Here is a 7,871-nt window from a genome sequence, read left to right on the forward strand (position 1 = left end):
GTAGCTCTTTTGCCCCAGGGGTACAACTTACACCCCATTGCGAGGTATGGTCTGACAGAGACTGACAGCCTCTTCAAACGTGGTAACCCACATGTTTCTACGAAATCCTCATTAGGAGCTATGACTTGTCACAATGTAAAGTCTATGGGACATTTTCAGCTGCTTTTTCGCCCACCGGGCGAACATCGCACAACCGATCGCTTATAAAAGTCATAGCACACCATTCCTCAATAATCCGCAAGATTTAACACCTCATTCATGGGTCTATGACAAACGCTGCTGGAGGAGTAGTGCGCTGAAATTTTGTGTGGAAGAATAATAATAAGTGTGCAAAAGAACACTAGCGAGCGAATGCAAGCACCCTTAATGGTTGAATTTTAAATCCTATTTTTTAAGATAAATTTAAATGTATTTTCCCTCACTCTTGCAAGCAATCTTTACAATCCATTATATTAGTGCATGAGAAAGTGCTGAACACATTTAGTGACAAAACTGAAGTGAAAAGCAAAAAGATAAGCTCAATGAGGGATGATTAATTTAATTAATTTTTAACCTTCAAGTCATCTGGAGTGAAATAGTTCCATGGAATTGGAACCAATAAACTTGCTATAACTTGCTAAATGTCCTTGAGTTGAGTTTCCTCGCTCAAATGATAACTGGGCTAAGCAGGGTGACACATACACGTATACAACAAATTTTGCTTAGCACATTTTAACATCATTTCTTGTGGTGTTCTTCAAGGCTCAGTTTTGGGTCCTCTATTATTTAACCTATACACCAGGGGTCAGCAATTAAGTTTATGGTGACTGTACTGGGGCGTTGGGTGGTATGTGATGTGCTGTATGGGCTATTTTACACCAGGATTACACCCCTTACATTCTGGGGTTTATGTTAACCCTTTATACAGTACAGCTTATTGCGACTGTACTGGTACGTTAGGACCCACTCAGGCGGCACAGGTTGATCAGACCCTCTGGCCTCTCTGACACCTCTTCCGCATGAGTGCATGTGTGTTTTTGTGTGTATGTTAGGTCTCACCCTGTCATATTTGCATTTTTTCTGCATTTGTGGCCGATTTTGCTTGCCAAGTTATATAAATGCTCTATATGTCAGGCCCACCTGTGTGTGTTTGCATGTGCGTCTGTGCGTGAGCGTGTCTGTTCTTAACTGCATTTGTGCTCTAGTACCAGACCTTCATTTCTGTATGGACATTTTCAGACTTATGCCAGATTTATTGATTGGGGGAAGAAAAAAAAAATATTTTATTGCATTTCCTACTCATATATAATTTAATTTTCAAAATCTTGAATCATTATTTTAAAAAGCTGTCTTTTCTTTTGTTATTTTGCGATTTGAAATAGCGAGAAATATTTATGTTCAGTTATTTCAGCAATATTTTTAGTAAAGTGAAGTGAATTTGGTGTTCACATCTTCACATAAACACACTGGCACAGGCAATGAGGGTTTGAATATAGAGTTTAATATTGAGGAATCATACAGTTTTCAATAGTTCCTCTATGGCAGCTCATTGTGTCTGTTATTAGATTAGACAGACTATTTTCTGCATGTGGTTAGACGTGTTCAGAAGGGGACCAGAGGCTCACTGGAGGCTTTAGGGTACAGGACTCTAAGCACAGTCAGTTTCACTTTATAGAAGGGGGGATCTACAGATATCATCACTATTTCACTGGCAGATAATCACGCTCATAGTTTTTTCACAGTTAATTTTCTACAGAGCTTTTAATTTTTTTCAATTTGAGGTGCAGTCAGCACGTTCTGCCTCTCCTTGGAATTTTATCATCATATTTTTAACATAAAAAGTGAATGACCCAACTAAAGTAAAGCTATTTGTCACATCTGTATTTTTTATTTTTTTTGTTTTTAAAAGAAATCTTATTTTTTATTAATAGTTTTAGATATGTACAATTAAGCTGTAGATCATATCTGTATTAAAGTACATTTGTGATATGTTTCATTTGTGTGATGAAGAGACATTGGAGTTCACAAAAGCTCATTTGTGCTTGAGTTCAGTGAAAACAAATTGCAATTTTTAAAAGAGTCACAGGTTTGACATGAAGTGCAGGGAAGCAGAATGATCATTTAAAATTATTGGGTTTTTGATCAAACATTAAAGGTTTAGTTCACCCAAAAATGAGATTTCTGTCATTTATTACTCCCCCTCATGCCGTTCCAAACCCATAAGACCTTCATTCATCTTCGGAACACAAATTAAGATAATTTTGATGAAATCCAAGAGGTTTTTTCCTCGTCAATAGAAAGCAATGATATTACTGCATCCAAGGTCCAGAAAAGTAGTAAAAATGCAACAAATTCATCTCTCCCCTGTCAGTTTTGTACGCTATAGTTGCAGCGCTTCCAGTTTCTATGTCAAAACGCTGGCTCAGTATTGGTTCGCTCCTGTGTCAGCATCACACGTATGGAAGCGCTGAACTGCGAAACTACAAGACTGACAGGGGAGAGACGAATTTGTTGAAGAAAGTCGTTTTTTGGTTTTGGTTTTGTGCACAAACACTATTCTCGTCACTTCAGAACATTAAGGTTGAACCACTGCAGTCACATTGACTATTTTAATGATGTTTTTACTACTTTTCTGGACTTTGAATGTGATAATTTTGTTGCTTTCTATTGAGGATAAAAAAACCTCTTGGATTTCATCAAAAATATCTTAATTTGTGTTCCGAAGATGAAAGAAGATCTTACAGGTTTGGAACGATATGAGGGTGAGTAATAACAGAAATTACTAATCCTTTAAAGACTATTGTTAAGATCAATTTAAACGAATTAATTACTCTTCCAAGCAATCTTTACAATGCATTATATTAGTGCATGAGAAAGTGCTGAATACTTTGAACCAATAGTGATAAAATTCCAGTGTAAAGCAAAAAGATAAGCTCAATGAGGATTGAGGAATGATTCATACATGTTTAACCTTCAAGTCCTCTGGAGTGAAATAGTTCCATGGAATTGGAACTAATAAACTTTTTTCAGCCCCTTTGATGTGATCACATTTTCAAAAACACACAATGCAACTGACTTGCTAAATGTCCTTGAGTTGAGTTTCCTCGCTCAAATGATAACTGGGCTAAGCAGGGTGACACATACACATATACAACAAATGCTGCTTAGTACATTTTAACATCATTTCTTGTGGTGTTCTTCAAGGCTCAGTTTTGGGTCCTCTATTGTTTAACCTGGTCAGTTTTGTTCAGTTGTGAGATCTCAACGACGGTTGGTTTTGTTCCATTAAGAGATCTCAGTGATGGTCAGTTTTATTCCTTTATTAGATTTCAATGACAGTCGAGTTTGAAATTTTTGTTCAGTTTTGTTCCATTACGAGATCTTGATGATGGTTGTTTTCTTACGAAATTTCAAAGACAGTCGGTTTGTTCTGTTACAAGATTTCAATGATGGTTGGTTTTGCTCCTTGACAAGATTTCAAAGACAGTCTGTTTGTTTCCACAGTGAGATTTCAAAGATGTTCAGATTTGTTTCATTATGAGATTTCAATGACTGCCGGTTTTGCTCCTAAAAAGGTGTTTTCATGCATGTCATGACTGGAGTTTTTGTTGCATTTACACTGTTCTGACCAGCAGGGGTCACCAGCTTCGAAATGCTTCGAAACAATGAATCATTTTTCAAAGCAATTGGTTCATTTATTTCAAAACATATGAGACTTCTTTCAAAACATTAAAAATAGTAATGAAAAAATAGAGAGCTTCCATCTTAGTTGTAAGAGCTAAATAACATACTATATCATTTGTGATGTGAAACTAACTAACTAACTAACTAACTAACTACATGGTATGTGATGTAATATAGGGATTATTTTTGCCCCAGGGTACACTCTTTATTCAGTTTAAGTTTATGGTGACTGTACTGGGGCGTTGGGTGGTATGTGATGTGCTGTATGGGCTATTTTACACCAGGATTACACCCCTTACATTCTGGGGTTTATGTTAACCCTTTATACAGTACAGCTTATTGCAACTGTACTGGTACGTTAGGACCCACAGAGGCAGCACAGGTTGATCAGACCCTCTGGCCTCTCTAACACCTCTTCCGCATGAGTGCATGTGTGTTTTTGTGTGTATGTTAGGTCTCACCCTCTCATATTTGCATTTTTTCTGCATTTGTGGCTGATTTTGCTTGCCAAGTTATATAAATGCTCTATATGTCAGGCCCACCTGTGTGTGTTTGCATGTGCGTCTGTGCGTGTCTGTTCTTAACTGCATTTGTGCTCTAGTACCAGACCTTCATTTCTGTATGGACATTTTCAGACTTATGCCAGATTTATTGATTGGGGGAAAAAAAAAAAAAATATTTTATTGCATTTCCTACTCATATATAATTTAATTTTCAAAATCTTGAATCATTATTTTAAAAAGCTGTCTTTTCTTTTGTTATTTTGCGATTTGAAATAGCGAGAAATATTTATGTTCAGTTATTTCAGCAATATTTTTAGTAAAGTGAAGTGAATTTGGTGTTGTTCGCATCTTCACATAAACACACTGGCACAGGCAATGAGGGTTTGAATATAGAGTTTAATATTGAGGAATCATACAGTTTTCAATAGTTCCTCTATGGCAGCTCATTGTGTCTGTTATTAGATTAGACAGACTATTTTCTGCATGTGGTTAGACGTGTTCAGAAGGGGACCAGAGGCTCACTGGAGGCTTTAGGGTACAGGACTCTAAGCACAGTCAGTTTCACTTTATAGACGGGGGGATCTACAGATATCATCGCATGAACTCACACATCTCTGACGTCCACCTGAGAGAGAGAGAGAGAGAGAGAGAGAGAAAGAGAAATTAATGTGGATTTAATATATTTTTCAAATACATTTTATCACCTTGTTCTAACCAGATGTGACACAATAAAGCAACAAGTGATAAAACTGATCTTTTGAAAGAATGGAAGTTGTGCCTTGGAGGACTTTCAGTGATGAATAAAAACACTCACTTACTTCATAATAAAAACACTCACTTACCTTGACCAAATAGTTTATGTTCGGTTCATTCGTAATCTGATAAGCGAAGCTTACAGGAGTGTAAACACCATAATGGGTTCTAGCCATCTTCTCTATGTCTGACTTCACCTGAATAAATAGACAAACATTTTAAATTCAACTTAAAAACTTAAAAATGATAACAAATAATTTCCTCAACACATTTCACAGCTAAATAGATAATATACTACTATGTTATTAGCAATAAAAAAAGCATTTACTACATGAGTAATTTTCTGTCTCTTACATCAAGGCAGAATTCATTCATCTCTGGAGTGACAGACTTCACTGGGCTCCAGCCACCAGGTCCTGACATTGCTGCAGTTATTGTGCTGGTGATCAAACAAAAATGTATTACCAGGCAGTCTGACTCCCAGATGGATTCTGATTCAGTATTTTTGTTTCCAAAATCACATGCCCTGTGCCGTCATTCACACATATCTAAATTAAGGGGCTGAAATGGATTATATATTAAAAGTGGAGAATTCTATGGAACTATTTCACTGGCAGATAATCACGCTCATAGTTTTTTCACAGTTAATTTTCTACAGAGCTTTTAATTTTTTTCAATTTGAGGTGCAGTCAGCACGTTCTGCCTCTCCTTGGAATTTTATCATCATATTTTTAAGATAAAAAGTGAATGACCCAACTAAAGTAAAGCTATTTGTCACATCTGTATTTTTTTTTTTTTTTTTTTTAAGAAATCTTATTTTTTATTAATAGTTTTAGATATGTACAATTAAGCTGTAGATCATATCTGTATTAAAGTACATTTGTGATATGTTTCATTTGTGTGATGAAGAGACATCGGAGTTCACAAAAGCTCATTTGTGCTTGAGTTCAAAAACAAATTGCAATTTTTAAAAGAGTCACAGGTTTGACATGAAGTGCAGGGAAGCAGAATGATCATTTAAAATTATTGGGTTTTTGATCAAACATTAAAGGTTTAGTTCACCCAAAAATGAGATTTCTGTCATTTATTACTCCCCCTCATGCCGTTCCAAACCCATAAGACCTTCATTCATCTTCGGAACACAAATTAAGATAATTTTGATGAAATCCAAGAAGGTTTTTCCTCCTCAATAGAAAGCAATGATATTACCGCATCCAAGGTCCAGAAAAGTAGTAAAAATGCAACAAATTAATCTCTCCCCTGTCAGTTTTGTACGCTATAGTTGCAGCGCTTCCAGTTTCTATGTCAAAACGCTGGCTCAGTATTGGTTCGCTCCTGTGTCAGCATCACACGTATGGAAGCGCTGAACTGCGAAACTACAAGACTGACAGGGGAGAGACGAATTTGTTGAAAGTCGCTTTTTGGTTTTGGTTTTGTGCACAAACACTATTCTCGTCACTTCAGAACATTAAGGTTGAACCACTGCAGTCACATTGACTATTTTAATGATGTTTTTACTACTTTTCTGGACTTTAAATATGGTAATTTTGTTGCTTTCTATTGAGGATAAAACCTTTGAACCAGTAGTGATAAAATTCCAGTGTAAAGCAAAAAGATAAGCTCAATGAGGACTGATTCATACATGTTTAACCTTCAAGTCCTCTGGAGTGAAATAGTTCCATGGAATTGGAACTAATAAACTTTTTACTGCACTTCCAGTCTGTATCAATGCGACCGCAGAGGTCATTCCTGAACTGCTTGTTTTACCTGAATTGACCACAGAGGCCCACCTGGAGCACCCTGCTGGTCTCTCTATGATCATCAAGGATGCCCTTGAGCTCCCAGACTGTTTTGACACGGCCCTTGAGGTCAAAGCTAACCTCTCTGTGCTCTATGTTTCAGTTTTACCTAATCAGCTGTGGTGGTCTCCGGTTCCACCAGATCTGCCATGGGGGTCTTCAAGCCTGTCTACTCAGCTGTGGTGGTCTTCTGCTCCGGCGTGGGGATCTTTAGCCCTGTCTGCCCAGCTGTGGTGGTCATCTGCTCCACCATGGTGTTCTCCAATGTCGCCGCCCTGGCCACCTGCTCTGCCGGCACCACTCTGGCTCTCTGTTTCTGATCATGTTTTGTAGTCCTTCGTAGTTTTTCTTATTGATTAGTTCCTGATTGTTCCCAGGTGTGTCTTGTTTGCCAATAACCCCTTGTATATAAATACCCCAGTGTTTTTCATGTACTTTGTCTAGTGTTCCCGATATATGGTTGTATCATGTATGTTTGTTGTAGCGTCATGTTCATGTGCCTGGGTTTATCAGGTTCCTTGTCTAAAGTTATTTCAGTTGCACTGTTTCAATAAATTTCTACTTTATTTGGATCCAACACTTCTTGTCTGCAGCAGCCGCATTACACTGGGACATAAAAGTGGCTATAGTATAAATGATAATGTAAATATTATATATTATTCAACAGTATTATTGATTTGACTGCATTGACACTATTGGATGAGAACTGAACTGAGCTGGATGATGACATCACTGTTTTCTGCAGAACTGCTTTATAGATTAAATTAATTATTAATTTAATTAATAATTGATGACCGTTACAACAGAACTTAATCAACAATGACACTACTTTCTTTTGTAGCCGAAATGAACTCACTGAATCATTTTCCTCTTATCACTATGAAGCTGCTTTGAAGTATTCTGTATTGTATAAATAAAGGTGACTTGAATGTTAAATGTTGTGCAACAATTTACCACTTGTTCTACTGCAAGTTGGCAATATGTGTATCGAAGGTAAAGTGAGATGCAATAAACAAACTAAATTACAAGGAAGTAATGTCAAACTTGTCCTATGTATTTTTAAGGCCACCATCTCCACCTCTAATAATGCAATTTAGTTTCAGAGCCCTATAAAAGGGTGCCGTCTGTCTTGTCAGAGAGACAACAGCTGCCG

At 37.0% G+C, this 7,871-nt stretch overlaps 1 long non-coding RNA gene across 1 annotated transcript; it reads right to left on the reverse strand.

Annotated features, from left to right (window-relative positions):
• Positions 1-4,542: 4,542 nt before the first annotated feature.
• On the reverse strand, positions 4,543-7,748 carry LOC125246216. Its single transcript, XR_007179778.1, has 4 exons — positions 6,828-7,748; positions 5,274-5,358; positions 5,009-5,116; positions 4,543-4,791 (listed from the first exon to the last, which is right to left on the reverse strand). It is a non-coding gene; the product is annotated as an uncharacterized LOC125246216 (long non-coding RNA).
• Between the last annotated feature and the right edge of the window lie 123 nt (positions 7,749-7,871).

This window comes from Megalobrama amblycephala, linkage group LG14, assembly GCF_018812025.1.
Source record: "Megalobrama amblycephala isolate DHTTF-2021 linkage group LG14, ASM1881202v1, whole genome shotgun sequence".
Classification (NCBI taxonomy): domain Eukaryota; kingdom Metazoa; phylum Chordata; class Actinopteri; order Cypriniformes; family Xenocyprididae; genus Megalobrama; species Megalobrama amblycephala.